Raw genomic sequence first — 26,391 nt, 5'->3', positions numbered from 1 at the left:
ATTTAGTATGTTTTGACATAGAACTACTGATCCAGATTTTACAGAGACAATCATACAGGGAGAGGGGGCGGGGTGGGGGTAGGGCTCCGTGGCTAAATGGTTACTTTCAATCACTTGCTCCACACCGATGTGGGTTCGACCCGCCAACTGGCTTACGGAAAGTCGGTGGTTCTTCCGAGGTGCCCGTCCGTGATGAAATAATGCACGGAGGGATACATTGGGTCTTCGAATTCCCTACCATCATGTATGGAAAGTCCCTATATGACATACAATCGTAGAGGTGTGACTTACACCCCACTCCCCCTCAGAAAAAAAATAAATAAAGGAGGAATTGAACTCGTGATCTATTTTTAGCTCAAGATAATGTATTAAACATGGCCTACATTACACAAAAATAAGTAGTTTGATTAGGTTAAAAGATCAGGTAGACAATTTGGTCCCTGTTTATGTTACCTATGTTTTTCTACTATTTACTTTTGTAACTAACTTGTTCCAGAGGAACCATTTTTGTATTTGAACTTGCATTTTTTGTAATGAAAATAGAATATTCTGACTAAGTTTCATGTTGACCATATTGACATCTACAGTGTTTACGAAGTTTTATGATTTTTCTGGATAACCTTAGTGTTTTGTCTCCTAGATTTTAAGAAGACTTACATTCTGTCCAGGTTTTAACGTAACACTTGTGCACCTGAAGTTTGTCTTGAAACACAACACGTAATGACAGTTCTAACATTTTTATTAACTACGAAGAGCAATGCACAGTTACTTATAAATATTTAGTCGGATTTCAAAGATATAATCAATGTTCAATAAGCTTTTTAAAACAGTTCTGTAAACACACGTTCTTAATTATAAATGTACTTCAGCCTAGCTTTTAACATTGCTTATTAAGTTTCAGCTCATAAGAGCGGGACGACATGTCCCTTGCCAGTACCTGGGCGCCTCTCTGTTCACAGAGTAAACTGAGTTTATAAAGGATTATACCGGAAAACACAGCAGACACATTACCTAATTTCCCGATCACTTAAGGATACGCAGAATGTGTACAAGTTCAACAAGCCTTACGCTACTGAAGATTGTCAAATCTTGTCTGACTTATAATTTATGAAATGTACAGCTTTTTATCTTAAATCTCTGAAAGAAATATCCAAATTAAAATACAGAATACAAAGAATCTTGTCATTACACTACACCCTGCATGTCCTATTTTCGAAATTCACCTAAATTTAAAAACAAGATTAAAAGAAGGTAAGGCTGAGAAGGCTTTTCTGTTGTGAGACGTAGTGATCAAGTTTTTTTGAAAAATATAATGTGATACTAAAGTTAAATTATTCTAATGTACATATCTTTAAATATATATTAAACACTTTTTGAAAAATACAATCCGATACCACAGTTACATTCATCTAATGTAAATTTCCTCAAATGTAAACTGTCTATCTAAATTCATTTTCCATTATGTGCACAATAAACATAATATTTGTACATATGGTATTTTAAGTGACATCAAAATCACCCCCAGTCTTCATATATTATTAGGTTATTTATCATTGTTCTGTACAATACGAGATATATTTGGACGAGTACCCAGCTGAGAAAACCATATTGGACGAGCCGCTAGGCGAGTTCAATATGGTTTTCTCAGCTGGGTACGAGTCCAAATATATCTCGTATTGTACAGTTCAATGTTAAATAACCTTTTTATTCTATATCTATTTTATCTTACTATAATAATAGTTTAACTTAAAAATGTTCACTGAATATTGTATTCCTGCCTTTTCTAGTTTTTCCCAGCTTGGTATGAGTTCAAATATATATTATACAGAACAATGTTAGGCCTTAAATAACCTTTTTATTCTATATTTATTTCACTTCATACGTCATTTCGAGTAGTTCAAAGACTATAATCAAAGAGTGCCTGGTACAATTTGGCTGGTTATCGAAACTGGCCGAGATGTTATGCCCACAAACAATGTCAGCAAGTTTGGTGAAGATCCGATGAAAACTGAATTAGAGAGCAGACATGTTTTGGATGCTGACCGCCCGTCCGCTGCCATTCATATTCTTCTCCATTTTGTTTATTAACCTTTAAATAAAAACTGCTGAGGTAGCTGTTCAGACAGTCAGGGCTGATATCTTCCATTTTCTAGGTTTCGTCCGGAACGGCTTCTTTTAGCGACTTTTCAAATATTCCAACATCTGATGATCTTTTTTACTGTATTTTTAAGTTTTTGATTATTAACGAACGTTTTAATATCTAAATCAGATAGCACTGCTATCACTTGAATCGTTTTTGTGTGTACTCAAATTAAATCCAGATTTCAAGACGCATAATCAAGCTCTATGCATGGAGCGCCTACTTCATCCGAATTACATTCGGAACATTTTCACGCGTTTCGGGCTTTATCGTATGTTTAACATGGGACTGTTGAACCGTCCAAATACAGAAAATACAGGATTTTATGTACGCGCGTGCGTCCAAATACAGAAAATATAGGATTTTTGTACGCACGTGCATCCAAATACCGTAATATATTGTACGGTCACGAGTTGCAAATGAACGTTCGCGATTGGATAGATAAAATAGATATAGAATAAACAATGATACATTACAAACACATAGTTATGATAAGCTCTGAAATCTAACGGTACTTGACATACATTCTTGCATAAAAACTACTTTTTTTCACTGGATCCGCCCATGTATTAACGGGAGAAAAATCGTGTGCAAACAAGGCAATTCACGTGCTGTTAATACCCGATTTTTATTTTTGAAATTCTTTCCCAGGGACGTATATGTAAAATCTGCGCAGATTGACATCTGGTATCTGCGTCTTTTTTCTTTTATAAAAACCTCTTCTTGAAGCATTAAAGATGCAATCTAAACCATAAAGTGTTTTACTGTATCAGTAACTAACGCCAAATGCGCTGCCCCAAACATTGTTCGTACTCGTTTCTTCCCTTGTTTACTCCCCTTTTGGAACTATGCGTCAATTCAGATTTTGTTCACAACCGTGAATGTTAAAGAATCGCGTGTTTACATGTGCGATTCTTTGTTTTTAGGTATCATATTTATGATTTTGGTAAGTATCAGTCAGTATGTTTTTATCTAATTTCTCGAAGAATTTATATAAACAGCTTGGAAACTTGACACTACGTTCGTACTCATCCGTACTCCAACTGCGTGTCCGTACTCAATATAACTCGAATGTAAAGTTATTATTCTTGAAATTGTGATCGAGTCCACCAAATTGTTAAATGATATGAACAATTATTGGTAATTTTATGTTTGTAATATTGAGAGATAAAAAAATCGCTTAAAAACCTTCAGGATGTGCTTTTGATAGCGTTGTTTATTTCCGGGCCCTGGATACGGATATTTAAAACATGTTTACCGTTTCTAAGAACAACTGGAATTGTAAATAAAAAAATGTACCCGAATCGTAAAGTCATCACATATGAAAACAATACATAAATCGTCGTGAAATATATTTTTATGCAAGAATAGCGACAATACACGTGGTCCGAGAGCTCGCGGACTTTTATTGCAACAACTGAGGCCAAAAGAAGTTTATACATTTTTGGAAACAATATTTCATATCCTGCCCGAAAACCCATTTCTTAAGTGTCAAAGCCGTGCCTATCTATATTTTGTTCACTTATGTTTGTGATAGGGGAGGTAAAACTCACTTGTAAAAATACTAGGGGGTAGGGTAAAGTTTACGTCTACCAGTTTTTTCACTGATTAATTACAATAACTATCTGTCTGTCAGTAAATGTATATATGGCCAACAATAACAGCAATAAGAAATTCATCAAAAAGGACTGAAGGGCAAACTGGATATTCAAGTTAAAAGGTCAGATTTATGTAAAAATCACAAAATTTGGCATATTTGAAATTTAATTTTATTCTTAAAAATAGTTTGTTATCATAAGTCACTCATCTTTATTTATGTAATGTGTGTATATCAGCCAAAATCAGAAATGCAAATTTTATTGCAAAAAGTCAGGGTCAACCCTCATAATTGAAGGTCAAAGTTCATTTTTATGCAAAAAATGTACAAAATTATTACCTTAACTTTTTCTAATCTGTTTAATATGTTTTCACATTATTAGTCACTGAAGATAATTCGTTTTAATGTTTGTATGTCAGGCAAAGTCAGCAGTGCAGATGTAACCCCAAAATTGCCAAGATTAAAGCTAATATCAAAGGTCAAAGGTCAAACATGTGTGAAAAAACGCACGAATAGCTTCCTGTTTGAAATATAACAGATATATTTTAATCATTATAAGTAATTTCTCGTGGCTTATCTTAATGTATATATGTCTCACAATGTCAGTAATAAAGATATCGTCTAAAATCAGACAAGTTCAAATATAATATTAAGGGTCAAAGGTCATTTTAAAGTAAAAGAATGAAAAATTAGCTCTTTAACTTTTTTCTTTATTAACAATATCTTGTCGATCTAGTCAATGATATCAGTTCATTTCAATGTATAAATGTTAGGCGATGTCTGGTATGCACATATAATTTCAAAACATTCAAGTTCAACCATAATTTGAAAGGTCAAAGGTCAAAAAGTGAGTAAAATGTTGCAATAATATTACCTATTTGTTATATTTTTTTCTTGTTTAAAAGTATTTGTTTTGTCATTTCAGTAACTGATCGTTGTTCATTGTACTGTATATATGTCAGACGATGTCATGGAAGAGGTAATAAGTCAAGGTCAAACCTGGCATTAAGGGTCAGGGGTCATTTTTGTGTAAAAGATCAAAATGTAGCATACTTACTCATTACTTTGTTCAAAAATAGCTTGTTGTTATAATTCACTTTTAGCAATTTATTTTTATGTATGCATGTCAAGCAAGGTCAGCAATGTAGGTTTTATCCTAATAAGTCAAAGCCAGCCATTTTTATTAAAGGTCAAAGGTCAAATTAGTGTGAAATTCGCAAAAACAGCATTTTTGCAATGATTTTTCTTTATTGTTTTAGGGTATTTTTGTCAACACTAGTAACTGATCATTATTCATTTTAAAGCATATATAACAGGTGGTATCATTCTTCCTTAAAGTATTAGACCAGTAATAGAGTACCTCCTTTTTGAAGAGTATTCAATTCCTACCATAAACCTACTTTGACTGCAATTTTCAGGGGGGCGTAGGTTCAAGCCCTACTGGGACCAAATTTTTTTCCATTTTTTCCTTTTTTGCTAGTATGTTTTTACTTCTTTGAAGACTTATTATGGATGTATTGTACAAAAATTGGAAAATGTTCATTTTATAAGCGATTTCTTGCTGTTCAAAGTGAATTTACCTCTGAATCAGGAGGGGTAGAGTTAAACATTTTTAAAAATACTGAGTTACATGCGGTAAAAGTTCTCTATTTTGCCTCCATTCTTTAGATTACATATTGTGGAAGAAATGCAGGTAATTTTAACTTCTGCCCCAAGGTTATTTTTGAATGAAGTAAGCAAAATTCAAAACAGACCCACAGGATTCGAGCTTAATTTTTCAATGTTGGGGTTAGAATTCTGTCTCATTAAATCTGTTTGCTTGAGGCACCCTAGAAAAAATGATATTTACAGTTTTATTTTAAGTTTTATAATTGTTTAACAATAGTTTGATGTTACTTTTATCAAAATTAATACTGTAATGAATTATCTGCAAACGTTTTAGATAGTGGCAATCACATTGAAATTTGTCTCTTCTTGAGCTTGAGGAAATACCATAAATTATACATAATTTACAAAAAACGGCACGGTAAAAGTTGTTTAGAATTTGCAACACAATGCGAAACATGGTCAACTTTAAGAATATACCAAGCAAATGCTATTTTTTAAACATTACTATTAGGGGTCCAATACCTTAATTATGAAAAATCAGTCATTGTCAAACCTGACATTAAAGGTCAAAGGAGAGGGTATTCAAGAAACTTACCATTATGAAAAAATGGCTTGAACAAGATGGAGAGCAAATGAAAAGATCCTACGGCAAGTCTACACAGGCACTGTACGGCCCATATCAGAGTACGCATCCACCTCATGGTCAATTGCTTCCAAAACCAGTAAAGATAAACTGGACAAGGTACAAAATTCAGGCCTGAGGATAATTCTCGGAGCAATGAAAACAACTCCAATAAAAGAAATAAAAAAGACATCCAACATTGAGCCATTAGAGACAAGACGAGAGTACAAAGCCCTTGTGCAGGCATAGAAGGCAAATAGACTACCATCACACCCACTCCATTCAAAACTCGAGAGCAGAACTAAGAACAGACTAAAACGACAGAGTCTCAACCATATCGTCAAAGGACTGCAGAAAGGAAAAACAGCAGCACTGGGCACAGAGGCAGAGCCGCTTGTGCCCGATGAATGGGTTCCTAGGCAATGTGCTCCAAAGATCAGATTGGAGGTGCCAGGAGTAGAAGAAAAGGGAAAACAACATCAGGCCCACCAACAATCTTTTACGCTAGAAATGATCAATGACCACTATCCAGCACAGTCTTGGATCCAAGCATATACCGATGGATCAGCGGGAAAAGCAGTTCAGAATGCTGGAAGTGGTGCCTACATCAAATTCTCTCACACTCTCTCATCCAGTCGGCAAGAGATTCTCAAACTTTAGAGCCGAGACGCAAGACCCCACTTCGGCCACACCCCAACTGTATGAGAAAATGGACAAAATATTGTTTTCCTGACAGACTCCAAGTGAGCTCTTCAGACTCTCTCAGCAGGTCCATCAGACATCTTAACGAGACTGCTGCTGGAAATGTGGGCATAGCCGGAGATGAAGCTGAGCTGCGGACAAACTTGCAAAGGAAGCAACCAAGCAAATACAGTCCGAAACCTCCAACTTCATACAGAGAATCTCAGATTTTGCGGAAGAATAGATTTGCGTCAGACTGGAAGAACATAAATGATAGAGGCTACCTGCCAAATCATGACAGTCTGCACAAGCTAATCAGGTACAGCCAAACAACTATCTTCCGTCAGCGCACTGGACACTGTGGCCTGAGAAAACACATGAAGAAGCGGGGTGTTGCAAAGACACCAAAATGCCAGTGCGGATCAGAGGAACAAATACCATTCCACATCCTGCAGAGCGGTTTCTATCTGGAAGAAGTACGCCAGAAAGTTTAGCCCACAGACATCCCAAATGAGACCAAGCTGTGGGGAGATGCCACCGACCTGCAGAAGCGATGCAGTTCACTGCCGCATCTAGTGTCAAAGCAATGCCTATCTATATTTTGTTCTGGAAATTTGATGTAGGCACCACTTCCAGCATTATGAACTGCTTCTTCTACTGATCCATCGGTATATGCTTGGATCCAAGAGTGTGCTGGATAGAATTGATCATTTCTAACGTAAGAGATTGTTGGTGAGCCTGATATAGTTTTCCCTTTTCTTCTACTCCTGGCACCACCAATCTGATCTTTGGAGCACATTGTCTAGGAACCCATTCATCGGGCACAAGCGGCTCTGCCTCTGCGTCTAGTGCTGCTGTCTTTCCTTTCTGCAGTGCTTTGACGATATGGTTGAGACTGTCGTTTCAACCTGTTCTCGATTCTGCTCTCGAGTTTTGAGTGGAGTGGGCGTGATGGTAGTCTCTTTGCCTTCTCTGCCTGCACAAGGGCTTTGTACTCTCGTCTTACCTCTGATGGCTCAAGGTTGGCTGTCGTTTCCATTTCTTTTATTGGAATTGTTTTCATTGCTCCGAGAATTATTCTCGGCCTGAATTTTGAACCTTGTCCAGTTTATCTGTACTGGTTTTGGAAGAAGTTACCCATGAGGTGGATGCGTACTACGCTATTGGCCGTACGGTGCCTGTGTAGACCTAACGTAGGATCTATTCATTTGCTCCCAAACTTTCTTGAAGAGTTTCTTGAAGACCCTCTCCTTTGACCTTTAATGTCAGGTTTGACCTTGACTAATTTTTCATAATCAAGGAAAAATGATATCATCTGTTATATATACTTTAAAATGAATAATGGTAAGTTACTAGTGTTCACAAAAATCCCTAAAACAATGAAGAAAAATCATTGCAAAAATACTGGATTTTTTGCGCATTTTCACACAAATTTGATCTTTGACCTTTGATAAAACGGTTGGCTTTGACTTATTAGGATAAAACCTACATTGCTGACCTTGCTTGACATGCATACATTAAAATAAATTGCTAAAAGTGAATTATAACAACAAGTTATATTTGAAAAAAGTAATCAGTATGTATGCTACATTTTGATCTTTTACACAAAAATGACCCCTGATCTTTAATACCAGGTTTGACCTTGACATATTTTCTCTTCCATGACATCGTCTGACATATATACAGTAAAATGAACAACGATCATTTACTTAAATGACAAAACAAATACTTTTAAACAATAACAAATATTACAAATAGGTGATATTATTGCAACATTTTACTCATTTTTTGACCTTTGACCTTTCATATTTTGATTGAACTTGGATGTTTTGAAATTATAAGTGCATACCAGACATCGCCTAACACCTATACATTAAAATGAACTGATATCATTGACTAATATCGACAAGATATTGTTAACAAAGAGAAAAGTTAAAAAGCTATTTTTTCTTTCTTTCACTTGAAAATGACCTTTGACCCTTAATATTACATTTGAACTTGTCTGATTTTAGACGATATCTTTATTACTGACATTGTGAGACATAGATACATTAAAATAAACCACGAGAAATTGCTTATAATGATTAATACATATCTGTTATTTTTCAAACAGAAAGCTATTCATGCGAATTTTCACACAAAATTGACATTTGACCCTTGATATTAGCTTTACTCTTGGCATTTTTAGGGTTACATCTGCACTGCTGACTTTGCCTGACATACAAACATTTACTAATAATGTGAAAACATATTAAACAGATTAGAAAAAGTTAAGGTAATAATTTTGTACATTTTTGCATAAAAATGAACTTTGACCTTCAACTATCAGGGTTGACCTTGACTTTTTGCAATAAAATTTGCATTTCTGATTTTGGCTGATATACACACATTACGTAATTAAAGATGAGTGACTTATGATAACAAACTATTTTTTAAGAATAAAAATAAATATCAAATATGCCAATTTTTGTGATTTTCACATGAATCTGACCTTTGACCTTGAATATCCAGTTTGCCCTTCAGTCCTTTTTGATAAATTTCTTATTGCTGTCATTGTTGGACATATATACATTTACTGACAAACAGATATGTTTTGTAATTAATCAGTGTATAAACTGGTAGACGTCAACTTTACCCTACCCTCTAATATTTTTAAAAGTGAGTTTTACCTCCCCTATCACAACCTTCGGTCTCGGTCACAAACAATCCCGCGGGCTTCTGCAGACGTTAATACACAAAAAAAAACGTGTATTATCCCTACAATCATCCTATTTCTCACTTAACATTGTAAATATACTTGAACATGTTGTGTGTTTGTTATGAGAGTGTTATACTGACAGTATAACTTTTTGTTTTACTGACAGTATCAATCAGCTTAAATCATTACTGATACATATATATATAAATAAATCATTTCTGATTAAGCAATTAAAAACTTTATTTGATAATTTTCTTGCAAATTGATTAAAATGTGTTACATACTTCTTCGATTTAGAAATTAAATTTCTTAATGAGAGCGAGTGATAATGATAATAATGAAATACATGTGCAATGAAACTCAGTTTCTTAAACAAAAATTGTGCTGTTATTGTGTGAGAATACTACAATTGTAGTGATTTTATATGCCATATTTAAAACTATTTTAGGACAAGTTCCCATACAAGGAAACAAAAATATACCTAAAATTAAAACTGTATTTCTTATAAACATATTACAATTCATTCTTCAAGATATAATCAGTACGGATTTAATACACCAGAATGGCCGCAGTCCGAAAAATTGAGAAAATGATTTCAGAAAATTTGACAGAAAGTTGGAAGCAACTTCCTTACAAAATATCTTTTTTTTCAAAATAGCATTTTCTAAAAGATATGGAAATGTATATACAGAATAAAGATTATAAAGTTTTGGCATTGTATCATTAAATGTAGAAATAAACTTAATAAACTCAGACAAAGTCGCAGTTCTATTTTTATTCATATATATTCTATTTGAGCGACAGTGAAGATATTGAAATCTAAATGGAAGCACTTTCCTCTTTAAATATTTTCATATTTTTACATGAAATGAAAGATTAAAACATGTAAATTGGGAAGATAGGTTATACAGTTATGACAAATAAGTAATTATTGGTGTTTTAAACGTTGAAAAACAATTTCCCTATATGATTCAATGCTTGTTTTGTAATCGAGCCCGCGAAACGTTAACGAATTTGAACAGTCAGTTGCTTATCAAAATAAAATAAAGAACCATAAGTGTTCTTTAGTGGCTAGTCTAGCTATACACAAGAAACAATCTTAACAATAGTCTGCTAGTTTCCACCTCACAAGTTACATGTTTAAACATTCCTATGATTGGCGGCAAAGTTATTGTCCTTTTAATATTTCGGGACTGACGGACGGAGCGACCGGAGCTAAGACTTATCAAAGAATTTCCAGTACATCAATAAACACGTTTAAATAATAATAATAAAAATAATAATAAAGATGATGATGATGATGATTATGACGATAATGATAATAACGAGAAGACGAAGAATGTTGTCTTTAACGAAGAACGAAATAACCGGTATAATAAAACATATATTACATAAAACAGAAAGAGAACTTAAATATCACAATTATATGTGCCATTTATAAACTACAAGGTTTTATCGCTCAGCAATTTTATGTTAAGGTAGTTCTGCATGTTTGATACGCCAAAAGTCGTGGCAATTCGTAAAATATAGAATAAGATCTGGATCCGGCATACAGGAACATAAATCAAACCATGAATAAATGGCAACATTTGTATAAATTGATAATATCCACATCGGTTTTACCTTTAAAATTAAATATATGACCAAAATGTCTGACGCATGAAACAAAATCCAAATTAGATTATAAATTCAGTTTTGAATAAGCAAACATCCCAAGACTAAGCAAACTGACTCATACTTTCAATGCAGGGAAATAATTTAAATAATCTTGGTAGAGGACTACTAGATGATGCTACATACCAAATATCAAAGTCCTAGGCCCTGTGGTTTTGGACAAGAAGATTTTTAAAGTTTTTCCTATATAAATATATGTAAATTATCAAAATAAACAAAGAGCAATAACTCACTAAAAATTGTTGAACAAGTCTGATTTTCAGGGGGACACAACTATGGTACCAATACATCATCCTGACTAAGTTTGGTCAAAATCCCCCAGTAGTTTCTGAGGAGATGCGATAACGAGATATTGTGAACGGACGGACGGACGGGGAGTGGTTTGAATAGCCCATCATCTGATGATGGTGGGCTAAAAATGGGAATAGTAGGTGGTTTAAATACATATTTTTTAAGAAGGAATTTAAAATATTTGAGTAAACAGCTTTTCTTGTTATTAAAGATGAAACAAATGAATTCGAGAAAATTTGCGGTCACATAATAATAATCGTTTCGGAGAGTGTAGGGTGTAGAATTCGCGACACTATTTGGAAAACAATCTGCAATATAGCTTGGCACAACACAACGGTCAACTTTATAAAGTGTGACTAATTTCAGTATTTTTGTTCTATCTGACAACGATTGAAAGGGACCTCGAAAGACCAGCCACTACACGGACAGCTTCGTACTGTAACATTTCCAGCGATATCTTATCATTTTCTGTGCAGCCGAAAATTTAGTATTAAAGTTAACGAACCAACAATTGATGGGACCATTATTGTAGTATACTTAGACACCTATTTTAAGTGTTTTCAATAAAGTTTAAATTGCCGAGGAGACCGCAAGAGAACAATCATCCGCGAAAAGGCGAGTTATACGTAAGAGGTTTACTGCAATGTCGTATACGAATACTAAACTGAGTAAGGGGCCAAGGACCTATCCTGTGGGAACTCCAACTGTGATATTTTTGCGTTTGAATGTGCTGATTTTACGAAACATTTTAGACTCCGATGGCAGAGGTAGTTGTTTATCCATTGCATAAGTTTGCAACTGATCCCATATTTACGTAAGTTTAGTTTAGAAGTTTGCAATTGATCCCATATTTACGTAATTTTAGTTTATAACATCATGCTAAAACCTGTCAAATGCTTTAGAAATATCACTAAAATTGTCTTTTATCAAAAGCTTGAGATATTTGATTGTATACTGGTAAACAGTGGAATGACATTTTGTTGTGCGTCTCACATATTTACCTAGGTACTCCGGGAAATGAAAACTGGTTAACTTAATTTTTTTTTTGAAATATTGCTTTTTGTGTGCTCTATTTGCAATTTCATTTTGCAATTTTTACATATTTTTAGAATGTGCATTGTTTGTAACACTTTAAGCTCTCGACTACTTAGAGAAATAATTATGCTAGACAAACAAATCATACAAGTAATGACAAAAATCTTTTGAAAAAGTAGCTTGATATCTTGCTATCAAACAAAGGTCTTATAATTATTATAGGACAATATGTGCTATTCAACTCTTGAAAGTGTCCTCTACTTATGATGAACAATTTGGTATTTTTGTAGATAAACCAAGGAAAATTTGGCGTAAAGCAACTCAAACAAAAAGTCACTGGAAGGGTGGTTTCAAAATGCTTTACAAGATTTGGAAATCTATACCATGAATTCAGTATAGATTCAAACCACTTAAGATAATAAGAATGAGTTGGTTTTTAACTTTATATTACTTCAAACAAAAACAAATTCAAACAGTTAATTAGTAAATTAAGTTTAGTTACATGTGGAATATTGTTACAAATGAATTAATATTTTCCATATGTTCCAATAAAAACATTTGACAGACTGGAAAACAGCTGAAAAGCCATTATTCATGAAAATTGGACTAAAGGAATTTTAACCAAACCAGTCGTGAACAACGGACAGGACAATCGACAGCTTGGGATTTACCTGGTAAAAGTTCCAGAAAACTGTAGTTGGAAAAACTACATGTTTTTCTGTAGAAGAAAATCTGTCAAGTGACAGGTATATTTTTAGTTACTAATTTAATTCATTCGCTGTGACAGTATTTTTAAATATACAAATATCATAGATCTACAAACTTACAACTTGACATCTAGTTATAGAAATTATGTCACATATATAACTTTTATATCAACTATTCACAATTTGCCTGAGCAAAATCAAACAAGTGCAGTTTTATGAATGAAATTCCACAGTGATAAAATTCACTACTATCATCTGGTTGGTTTATACAAATACTACACACATATCATTGAATGAATATGTTTTTAACTAGTAATGTATGAGTTATCTTACAGTGTATTGGGATATTAGTACTGTTAGCTTCTTATTTTGAATACAAGAATAGAAATGAAGCAAAGGTATACTAGTAGATAGTAAGAAAAGAGAATGCACATAGGTGCGATAGTTTGAACTTCTGTGGGAGGAGGGCGGTCGGATGTCGGTATTGTACTTGGAGCTAAGAATTGTTTCGCTCTTCATGGAAGTAAGAATATTTTTTCAGCACTTGAAGGCATCTTAAAATATTCATCTGGAATGCCAGTTGAAAACGTTTACTTATTCTTCTTATCAAGGACAGTGTATAAACATTTGAAGTCGAATTTCTTTTCTATTTTCCGGGAAGATATCTTGAAGGAAAACAATACAGGGAAATGCTAATGAAATAATTCAATAGTAAACAGGTGGTGCATGCGAAGTAACCAAAATATCATAACATTTAACAAATAAAGGGCCATAACTGTCTCTGAAAATCACAGCACCAAGTACCATTTTTACGAAGTTTTATATAATTCCTCCTAATGGTATGTATCAAAACAGTTTCGCAGACAAGTTAACAGCTAAACATTATATCTAGGGCTTTAACTCAAATGAAAAACACAGACTAAGAACATGGCAGAAATGTGCACAAGACTCTGATAGCTCCCGTAGAATTTAGTTGAAGTCTGCCCAATAATATCAGGAGTGGCCAAAAACATAATAACATTTTACGAATCAAGGACAAACACTAAACTTGAATAATATAACTACTGAGCTTTGCAATGATCATTCTTATAAAGTGTGGTGTAAATATGACTGGTTACATCGGAGGAATTTCGTGAACAAACATTGCGACATACACAGAAAGACAGATTTACAGCATGAAATCAATTAATGATAGCTAGAAGTACAAATGTACCTTTAGTATGCATAAAATTTTAGTAGATCGGTGATCACAGTATGATGAATACATATATCTAGTTTATATCAAAATCATGTCAAGATGGCAAAACATTTTCGATTTAAAGAGGCACCACAATGTAACTGTATTCTTTTGTTTTTCCATGATGGTAATTATATATTATTTGCATGAAAATGATATGCTGCATTAAATGTTTAATGTGTTTAACATTTAATTAAATTAATGAAGCAACGTGTACAGAAATCAGTGTATTTAGTTTAATTTCAATCAAATTTTGTTTCTACGGTGTAAGATAAGTGTTCATAAGTTTGCAGATGAAGTTGTGAAAACGCATTTATTTAGAAAGGGCCAGGATTAACCACCTGAAAACTTGTAGTATGGCTGTATATTACCTGTATTATAAAAATGATTTTCATGAAGATTTGTGGTTGAAAAAGTAGGTCACTAGGTCGTGGAGGGTCCTTAATACCCTGTAAGTACAAACATCCAAAATCACTAAGTATCAAAATCGCAGAAATTGCTTATTGTGAGAGTCAAATTAATATGAAAATATTTTGCCTGTCACAATGCAATGTAACAATGACAGTAACGATTATATTGTAAATTTGATATAAATTTTCTAGGTGTTAATATCTATATTGTTTTTACTTTACACTAATTGTCGTCTTGTTTCTCGATTGAAAAGCTTTATAGATGTAGATCGAGAGATTTCGGATTTCTGTTACGTTTTAATTTTTGTAACAATTGCAAAAGCTTACAATTACCCGGAGTTTGCCAAAAGCACTTTCTAATATATTCCCTATGTAAATAAGAGAAAAACTGAGCACTCAGTAATTCGGCTTCAAGGACAAAACAAGATATACATTTACATTGCTCAAAGGGGATGCTTTCAACGGCAAGTCTGAGAGTATGAGAGGATAACTTTAGTCGCGAAAGTGAAAACCTATAATCTTCACATTTAAGAAGTCAAGATATCCGCTGATTTCAAATTCAAATACGGTCCTATGACAAAATTACTCTACTGGTTTCATTTATATCGGAGCTTAATTGCTTGTACAAAAATACCAATAACCTTTTGTTTAAGATTTGCAAAGAAGGGTTCCTCATTACTTACTCCTCGAGTGCCAAACTTCGTTAAAGCCTAACCTTGCTATAGTTTTGTTACCTTTTCGAAACCCTATGAATTCTCCTAGATTGCATTTCTTTATATCTAAATACATAATAATACATATGCTTAATTTATATGTTTTCATTGCTTTTACACAATTTGAGTCGAAACTTGTTTATGTTGTAATTTCTATAAATGTGAAGATTTCTTCTTCATACCTCTGCATAGATTAATGTATTCTGTGTCGACTTTTTGAATTTTGACGCGTTGTAACTTTTTACAAAACGCTAAATATATGCGTTCAACTTGGGTACCTTTATCAAATCGAAATATTTCTCAAAACGAATCAAAATCGGCATCACCAGTTTGTGAAAAAGGTCTAAAGAATATCTTTGTTTGGTATAAGTGAACTTATAAAGGTACGAATTCATTTTAAAAATTTCAAGCCCTGATCAGCTAACATTCAAGCACTAAATAATACCAAACTGGTTACACCTGATTAGCGGTGAATAGTAGAGACAATTACAGAAGAGAAACATCTTTAATTCGGCTGGTTTCCAACGAGGACTTAAGGAAAATAATTGAACATACTGTAATTAACAAGAAACTTACGTTATAGTTAGGCGATGTCGATTTACTTTCTCAGATCTTAAAATTTTTCTTGTGTGTTTAACTTAATTGTCAAAAACTTTTCAAAACTTGTGAATCACATCTCGTATCACAAGTTTGCACTATATGGAATGAGAATCGGATAATATAACATATTGGACACGGAAACACTCAAAAAAAATATTAAAAAGCGAACATGTTTACACACCAACAGATACACTCGGAAACAATAATAACCGAGCAAACAGCCGTGCATACTAAAATATGAAATTCATAAAACACATTCCTGGCAAGCTTAAAGTACTTACCTATTCGGTCAAATGTGTCAATTTCTTTAGAGTTTTGATAATTATTATGAAAATTAAATGTGGGTCTTTGGTGGCTTTCATGCAGATTAACTGCGGTTACAGAAAAGTAAATAAAGGACGTGATTACACACGTGATAATTGCAACATCATTACTTAATCCAATTGTTTTAAGGAATAGAGTAATGCTAAACAATATTCCTGTCAATGGATGATAAGCAATTTTGCCCTTAATTTCGTCTCAAAAGCGTATTTGCATGCTGTTGGATGAAAATAGGAAAGTAAAAATATCAACTCGAAGACAAACCCCATGTACCAAAACACAGCATTCAGTTTAGCAATACTATTGCTAAACTGAAGGTGCATGAGACGAAGAACATCCAAATGTACAAACTTCGCAGAGTAATATATCACATCCTTCAACACAGAAATATAAAACACGCGCAATAGAACTCCAGTAGCTGTAATAAGACTTATTGCAGCCATAATTGTCAGTAATTCGTGTGTTAGATGCTCAGTAAGGTAACTAAACCTTAATTTGTCGCAAACAGCAAAAAGAGCTATACAGAGTAAAACAAAAATGGTGTGTACTAGAAAATCGAGCTTGCCGAGAGAATCTTCTATTTTCCGTTCCAGGCGTTGTATGAAGTTTACAGCATCGTCGATTTCGTCGAGAGAACCTTCTAGTCTTTGTTCTAGGCGTTGTGTGACCTTTACAAGATCTTTTGAAGAAGTTGTTACAGCTTCTAAGGATTTTTTTAGTGCAGGACGCGTTTCTTGAATGAAGCCTGTTAAAGCTTTTGTGGTTTGTGTTGCATTTTCAAGACAAGTACGCATGCCCAATGGGTCAAATCCATTATTCGGCATATTTTTGTTAGTGCCAAAGTAAGCCAGAATACCTTAAAATATACATATAACTATGTAACCTTCATAACTTTAAGATCAAAATCTTCCAAAATAACTCCTATACCAACCTCTCAAATTCATCTTGAACAAAATGTGCTTTAGCTGAGAAGATATTTATTCTCAAAAAGCGTAAAAGTAGTCTGCATTTGACATCTGTCTCTAGTATTGATGGACTGTGCTTTCATGTACACTTTTACTGTCATAGTCACTCAGACAACATTTTCTTTAGGTGAAGAAATATTAAAGATTATCATGGACTTAAATCTTGAGTTGAAATATTTTACACTATTTTGAGCAGATGCCTTTCAAACAAGTATTTGGGAGTTCTTTCTTAAGAAATCCTAGGTGGAATTAAATAGTATGTACTTGTCTGCTTGGGCTAAGAGAATCAAGCAGAAATGTATACTTTACCTCTCATCTTTTCGCCTTTTTCCGACGATTTCCTATATCCGGGCGCTTTTCATTTTTCCTCCATTACTTGTTGTCAGGTCGTCGTTTTGGTTCAAAAATACTTCCAAGTTTCATCCTCTGTAAGTAAGGAAGACATTCTTATACCAACGCAATTTTTAAATTGTTGAAGACGGTTTATACGACATTATATAACAGCAAGTTTCTGCCAAAATTTTAGTATAATGCAATTCTGAGAGAAACAGTTTTAGACTCAAATCACACGTTATGAGAACAAACATGATCGTAGTGTGACGTCTTTATGTACACACATGTAGGTTTTAGTAGCGTGAATTATTCATCATCATCATCATTTTAGTAATCTCATCTCACTTGGTTTATGACTCGAATACTGGTGCTCATTAGACATTGACAACTATTATTCATGGCTGAGACAGAAATTTACAAGTTACAAATGATAGACAGTGTGAGACGTCATATCAAGACTTATACACTATGTGGACTACGAAAGCATCTTGTGGAAAAATGTAGGTTTCCGAATTGAGCCTTACTTAGTTACGTGAAAATATAGTAACTTTATTATTAATCGGAGAGTTAAATTTCTCAGAATGCGAAAACAATGACTGCACATCATGACAGGTTAAATTGTACCGTGGAAACAGAGCTATCAGGAAACAGACAGACGAGTATTTGTACAATAAATTGAGTTCAAGACAGAAGATTCAACAGAAACCATAACAGTACTAGCATTGGGAAAACTTCGTTAGAGTACTGGTCAATTTCTACAGAAACTCCTGCAAACTTTGAGATGACCTATGCATTTCTGAAGAGACATTTTATTGAGAAGACGTAAATTTGTGATGTTAGCTTTTTTAAGAAAATCTCTTGGAAATCTACATTTTAAACCCTTTCTTGTGATTAATTGTTTTTTTTTAAATAGTTGGAAATATATAAATTCTTTTGGAATATATTTCGTGCGTGTATAAATATAGTAAAGCATACGATATTGTCTGTAAATACTAATGAGATGGAATAATATATATTTTCCATTGTTTTGTTAATGTGTTTAAAACTTGGATGCAATGTTGTGTTACACTCAATATTCCGAGTGAATTCAAATTTGGATTTATCTGTGCGTATTCAAAAGGTTGAATGTAAGGTGTTTTAATTAGTCTGAAACTTTCCTTTTAGTTATAATTTTTAAGATATATTAAATACTGTGCCAAATAACTGTAGGGATTTTAAAAATTGTAAATTGTTAAACTAAGTGTTTTATCACGTTCATTTAAAATTGTAAAATAAAATGGCACCGGGACTTAGTAGGCATAGGAAAAGGAGATCAATATAATTACACCTTTACTAATCCTACCAGGTGTTCTGTATTACAAAAGTGTTTCTATTGTGACATTTTGATACAAGCAAAACTGTATTATCTGCACTATAAAATGCTTACTGGTATTTCATTTCATTATTGGCTTGTTAAAAGTTAATTTTTACCATAAGTAAGTTGACAAAATCATAGGAACCAGTGTTTCAGGGGTAAATCAAACACATATTAATAAATCCTAAACGATTTTGTTGTGCAAAAATGTATAATATTGTGTATTAAACCGTTTTCATTTTCTAATTTTCTGTGTAATTGCAAGGGAAGTAAACTAATAGATGTCTCTACTTTAAAGTACAAGCCCAAGGCAAGAGTTGACATTTTTTGCGGACCACAACTTTGAATTAGATATTAAAATTTCTGTTATTGATATTAGCAAAACTATCATACATTGCACATTTGTGAAATTCATTTTTGTTAATTTCAAGGACTTGGAAATCATTTTCTAGACTTTATTTAATGTATTTCTACCAATGAAAATGTTAGGATCTATCTATAGACTTAGTGTGTTTGTGAAGTCAAAAACGTCAGAGAGTGATTGTGTTTCAGGTTTGGAATATATGGGACTGAAAAATGTGCAGAATTCAAGGAATGAGCGTAGTGTAATTATATTTCATGGTGGATTATAATTTTGCAATGGCCTGTATGCGAATTCGTTTTAAAGGGTATTTCTTGAATCATTGCAAACATGATTGTGTATTATTTTCATTGATAGAAGTTTTCTTTTTTAGGCCATACCAAATTGATTAATAGTTCTTCAGAAAATTTTCAAAAAAAAAAAAAAAAAAAAAAAAAAATGGGAGCGAGCGAGCAAATTTTTTGTTCTTTTTTTCTCAATTTTGATTTTTATCAGAGGCGGGTAGCTTTTACATGGAGCGAGCATGTATTTTGTTTTTTGGCAGTTATAATTATACATGAAGTTAACATTTCTTTAAGAATAAAACAGAACTTAAATATTTACAGTGTGACAGTGTGACTAACACAGTAGATAGCTTTTCTATATGTTTTAAAGACTAAATGAATGGTTTTGCAAATAAATTCTTGCTAAAACTCACTGAATCACTTTGTTTTTATTTTGTTTTTATAATTACTGAGGGATGAGTGTCTTACTTTCAATTTTGATTGTTCTACATTTATCTGAAGGGGTGCCCATTTAACCGCAAAGGATGAGGAATATTTAAGACAAAACAGGCACCCAAGTGGAATAACATATCTTCTGAAACCCAGTTAGATGGCTTCGACACATGAGCAACTTTGTGCCCCTAGTGAAACTCCAAACGGTAGAGGTTAGGGGAAAGTAATAAATCACTTGACCAATGAGACCAAACGGAGTTGGGCACACAAATGCTTCGACATTGCTCGAATCCCGTTGGAATAATTTTTTAACAGATAAGGTTAGCATAAGTTTTTTGTTGTAGAGGTTTATTTCAGTCAAAAATGATAACAGAAGGACAAAAATGATCCCAATATGGCTACTCTTAAAAGTGTTATTTGTTGTGCTTTGACTGACCAAGAAATTGTGAGTTGGGAAGGTCTGTTTTTTTTCAGATTCTTTCTTTCTATCAATTCACTGCCAATTAATAAACAAACGGAAAATTGGGGTTACAAGACGACAGAAATTATTTTTTATATCTACACTGCTTATTTGAAAAGCTAAATATTGTTTTAAAATTAATATACCATATGCATTTTGATAGAATATCTGACTGCCGTACTAAAAAATTTACGTTGAAAACGATTTGGGCCCGAGACAATTTATGTGATGGATCAATCGTAGAACGTGCCTACTTCACCACCTACCGGCACATCGAAGGCCATTCACTGTGGCACTAGCATAGACACTCCAGATTTAAAACAAATGACAAACAACACCAAAATTCCTGACTTTTTGAGTTTTTGTCATCAGCTACATGTATTACGAACGTATTCTCAATATCGACATTATGGATAAAATCCCGTTTTCCGGTATTAACCACTAATAAACGCCTGTTCCCGGTTTTACGGTGAGTGGGTATCGGCCATTACGCTACATGGCGGTAGTGTTTAGATTATCCTTTTTTTCAAGTTTTAAACAAAGAAAATGATTGAAGAAGTATAGCAGGTTTTCATTAAACATTGTTGTAATTAAGATGTAGCAAAAATATCCTCAAAGTTTACTTTATTTTTGAAATTTTATCTTTTATTCTAGACTGCCGCTTCCGTGGCTCGACACCGAAGGTGTGAAATTATTCCCATTTTTTAAGGTAAACAGATTATTTTTGCGTTGTGAGAAAGTAAGAACTTTCCTAAATCCTTATCTTCTGGCAAAAATAATCGCTAATATTGTACACGGTCATTAAATCGGTTAACCTCGCCCGCCCCCTCCCCCCTTGACCCTATTTACGGAAATACCGGAAAACGGGATTTATTCTTAATGTCGATATGGTCAATTGATTCCGATCAATATCACTTTGACGCATTAAAACAGCGATAAAGCCTGTTTTACCGTTATCATTCCGGACCGCGTAATCAGAAAAAAAAATTCGGCGATTTTTATTACGTGCGGGCGGGTGATATTTTTTCTTTTTCTCGGGAATGAAATCATTGATGCGGTAGTTCCGACGAACGACAAATCAATTTGGTATGGCCTTAATGTAATGTTTTTGTATACTGTAAATATATATCCTATTCGTATTCATCTATTCAGATTGATTTTGTTCTAAAATCATGTAAACGTATGAGGGGCATTCAATATGAGTGAGGTGTACTCGGGTATACTGGACCATAGCAAAATAATTATAATTTAAGTTTGTCCAAGGCAACCAGGGTCTATGAAAAATAGAGTTACTTGTAAAGTCACCAAATTCTATGAAATTTCTACGTGGTATAGCAATTTGTGATGAATATGATTTTGTTTTAAACAATTTATTGCATTTTTCATTTTACAACACAACTTAAACATCTTAAGGTAACTTGACAGGGACATCCAAGATGGCGTCACGAAATTAGGGTTGGTCACATTATTTACTCGTATACAATTTGCTGCTACAGAGGTCTAAAGATGCTTTTTAATCATTTAAAACACACATAAACAATTGTAAAAATGCATTTAATTTATAAAATTATAAAACCAATATTCTGAAACTCACCATGAAAACTAGTCAATTTTTGTGCGCATTGTGCGGAAAAGTTATGCATCCAAACTGCAAATAATTTATACCCTCATATCCTTGAATATGTCCTTCAGGTGCTCCACCTATGAACAAAAGAACTTATCCACTGAGTTAGATGCTATTTGCTTTAGAATTTCATCAGTAAATTATAAATTTCTATATTTTACACCCTAAAAGGCTGAGACCTGCCTGCAGAATGAGGGTCATTAAAAAAATTCAAAGTACATGTAAGTTTACTTTGTCCTTATTTCTGAGACTTTACATCCTCACATATTAAGAGTTTTGAGTGATGTGTTCATTTCTTAACAATTTTTCATTGTATTTTAATTTCAGAAAATGTTTACAACCTTTTCAATCTGTGTCTTAGTTCAAATGTGTTAGCTACTGTTTGAATAACCCTCTGTGTCAAAACTTTACTGACTTGCATGGAAATCTCATGGAAAGCGTGGATCTTAGGCCATACTAAATTAATGTATGTTTAATGTAATTGATAAAGTACATTTTCTTGATTTTCTGTTGCCTCTCAAAAAATATAGAACCAGTTTAGATGAGAATTTCTTCATTCGCAAGGGTCATAAAACATAATGTTATATACCCAAAATCAGCTATGTTTGGGTTCATTTTCCGTTCATAGGACTGGGTGAGTTTTACGATAAACATATTTTTGGAATTACATAGCCCGTTTTACTGAATTTATTTGCAACAAAAAATAGAAATTTATAATTTACTGATGAAATTCCAGAGCAAATAGCATACAACTCAGCGGATAAGTTCTTTTGTTCATAAGTGGAGCACCTGAAGGACATATTCAAAGATACGAGGATATAAATTATTTTCAGTTTGTATACATAACTTTTCCGCAAAATGCGCACAAAAATTGACTAGTTTTCATGGAGAATTTCAGAATATTGGTTTTATAATTTTATAAATTAATGCATTTTTACAATTGTTTATGTGTGTGAATTTCAGAATGTTTGATTTTATAATTAAATGCATTTTTACAATTGTTTGTGTGTTTTAAATGATTAAAATTAATCTTTAGACCTCTGTAGCAGCATATCGTCTATACGAGTAAATAATGTGACCAACCCTAATTTCGTGACGCCATCTTGGTTGTTCATGTCAAGTTACCTTAACTCGAGGTTGATTCCATCTGGAATGGGTCTTGAGAGCGATTAATCAAAGTTGTAAGAACTAGTTTCACAACCGAGAATTAAATTTACCCGAGTTAACCTTACTCAAATGATTATATTGTAACTTTTAATCTACCGATTTTTATCATTTATATAGCATTGTATTCCCAATAAATTACTCTATACTATGCCGAAAACCGCATCTAAAATTAGAATATGCTTCTTGTAAAAAAGCGCATGTCTCCCTCAATGCAAAGTCTTACAGACAAGAAGTCAAAATCGGCCAGGAGCGAAAGTCAAAGAGACACTGATGGTTCGGCTCATTTACTTGGCCTGTCCAGTCATCCTTTCAATATTCTTGGCCTAGTGGTTCTTAAGTTACAGTTCAGGCTATTGTGACCTTGAACTTTGATCAAGTGACCCCAAAATACATAGGGGTCATCTGCTCTGCATGTCAATCATCCTATTAAGTTTTCACATTCTAGGTCAAGTGGTTCTCAAGTTACTTTCCGGAGATGATTTTACCTGACCAGGCCTCTGTGACCTTGACCATTAATAGACTGACCCAAAAATCAATAGGGATCATCTACTATGCATGTTCAATCATCATATGAAGTATCAACATCCTGGATAAAATGGTTCTCAAGTTATTGATATGAAATGATTTTCAATGTTCAGGCCCCTGAGATCTCGACCTTTAACGGAGTAACCAAAAGAACAATAGGGGTCATCTACTCATCATGACCAATCATCCTTTGAAGTCTCAACATTCTGGGGCAAGTGGTACTCAAGTTATTGATTGAAATTGGTTTTCAATGTTCAGGTCTCTGTGACCGTGGCTTTAAGTGGAGTGATCCCAAAAACAATACGGTTCATCCACTCTGCATGACCAATCATCCTATGAAGTTTCAACATTCTGGGTCAAGCGGTACTTAAGTTATTGATTGGAACTGGTTTTTAAATGTTCAGGCCTCTGTGATCTTGTCCTTTAACAGAGTGACACAAAAAATGTATGGGTCATCTTCTCCAGTAGCCTTACCACCCTATGACGTTTGAAGCTTCAAAAGGTCAAATGGCTCTCCAGTTATTGACCTGAAATGAAGTGTGACGTACGGACAGACGGACGACGGATGGATAGGGCAAAAACAATATGTCTCCCCCAGAGGGAGGGGGTGGGGAGACAAATAACCAGCGGGTACGAAACTTCATACTGATTAACATTAAATATTTAACGCCCCTCGTAAACTTCATTAAATCTTTTTTGTCTGTGTGGAAAGCATTTGTTGGCATCATTGTGTAATTTTGGTAGGATATTAAATTAATCTCTAGCGTCTAGGCTACCAAGCTGACAGGGCTAATTCTATACTTTAGCATGAGATAGCATTCCATATTTAGATAATAGCTTTCAATATTTTGTTGCTGGTTTAAAAGCGGTTGTTTTCATGCTTTCTTGGAAGATTGAGATTGAAACAATTGCCGTAATTTTTATATTGACATAAAATGCATGCAGTGTATTATATTACAGTATTGTCGAATTTACTATTCGCAAAGCTGTAATTGGGTTAACACATCAAATTCGCGGATGAACCTGCCTTTGTGTGTGTGCAGGTGCGTGTGCGTGTGCGAGCGTGTGGAGGGGAAGTAGTGTGACGTCTGTTGGTCTATGGGTTTATAGGTCTTTTGTAGTTTCGTTGTTTCATTAATTATTCGTGACCTGATTTGTTACCATCTATTTTGTATTTGAGTTATTATGTATTTTCGCAACATTTTCTGTCTTCTGTCCCAGAAAAATATCTCAAAGCAGTTTAAATATATAATGACATTAGAATCTGCTTTGGGTGAAAATATTTGACTATTTTAGTATATTTGTGCACTTTTTTACCTTATTAACGTCATAAATATATATATATATTTTATATGTTTAAGCATGTAAAATTAACACTCTTCGCTGTCCAAAGAAAATGCCTCAAATTTAACCAATGTTTAAGTAAAATTTTGATAAAGTGCAAGCTTATGTAGCTAAAATAAATACAATCAATATTTATTTGACATTTGGCCCGAATGCTAGTGTACATGAAGTTGGAAATTCGGGAAAAGTTCATCACTTACTTTAATACCGAAGTCTGTACCAAACTTTTATGTTTCTCTTCAAACAGAAAGCAGTTCAATAAAAATAACAGCTGATCTTTCCGTTATATTTCAAATGCATTGCCGCAAATTGGAAAGGCATTATTTTTAAGATAACATTTGAAGTTCTGCAGTGCACATTCGTTTTCCTTTACCTGAACGTTGACAAGTGAATGCGTTTTTGTGTGTGTCTCTATTGTAACAGAAATAATCTATTATAATGACTAACACACGAGGCTGTATTAACGGAAAGTAAGTATTTACAAAAATAATACATCGAGCGTCCCTTCGGGATCAATTAATATTTTTATTGTGCAAACACGCAAAATAATTCGCTCCTGTAACAGTCACTCATTTAACAGTCTTTTTATAACAGTAAAGGCGCAAACTGTTATAGGAGTGAAATTATTTGTAAAATAGCGGATGAAATAGAGTAATATGAAGAGTAGATCTAGCTAATTTCAAACATTGTTTCGATTTTGTCTTAATCCAAATAAAAAACATACATCAGCTAGCATAGCGCTAGCATCTTTAATTCTCCCTTCGTATTTTAATTTTGGTATTAGAGGAGAGACATGTTGTGTGACAGCATTAATCTATTACCAGCCGAGCCCACGACAAATGTCATATCGATCACTGAACACTAGTCCATATATCAGCATTGACCGGGAATAGAACCGCGCCACAGACTCCCTTTTAAAAGTTACTTGCAGTCTATAAATGATCTAACTTGCTCAATTAGACGAGTGTCATTGATTGTAAACCCATAAAGTTAAAAGGTGACCCAGTTAAGTCTAATGATAAGTTATTACATGAAGATAAATAATCTAGAAAGACATCATGTACATAAACAAGATTTTCCCAACAAGTCGGCAGATAACCAAGAAGTAACACACAGGTCTGTAGAGCTTGAAGATCAAGAACCCATAGATATTACAGGTCAAAGAGTAGTTGCAGAAGTGCAAGAAGATACAGTGCCCGTAAATACGG

General features: G+C 33.7%; 1 long non-coding RNA gene across 1 annotated transcript in view; it reads right to left on the bottom strand.

The window, feature by feature from the left end:
• Positions 1-12,775: 12,775 nt before the first annotated feature.
• Positions 12,776-26,391, bottom strand: part of LOC123548640 (uncharacterized) — a 34,010-nt gene continuing 20,394 nt past the window's right edge. Inside the window, exons 2-3 of the long non-coding RNA XR_006685929.2 lie at positions 17,609-17,725; positions 12,776-17,190 (exon numbers count right to left, since the gene is read on the bottom strand). This is a non-coding gene — a long non-coding RNA (uncharacterized LOC123548640). The remainder of the gene's footprint in view (positions 17,191-17,608; positions 17,726-26,391) is intronic.

The sequence above is a fragment of the Mercenaria mercenaria genome, chromosome 6, assembly GCF_021730395.1.
Source record: "Mercenaria mercenaria strain notata chromosome 6, MADL_Memer_1, whole genome shotgun sequence".
NCBI classification, from domain to species: Eukaryota; Metazoa; Mollusca; class Bivalvia; order Venerida; family Veneridae; genus Mercenaria; species Mercenaria mercenaria.
The sequence above is the reverse complement of the archived record's forward strand: the minus strand, read 5'-3'. Positions and strand labels throughout refer to the sequence as shown.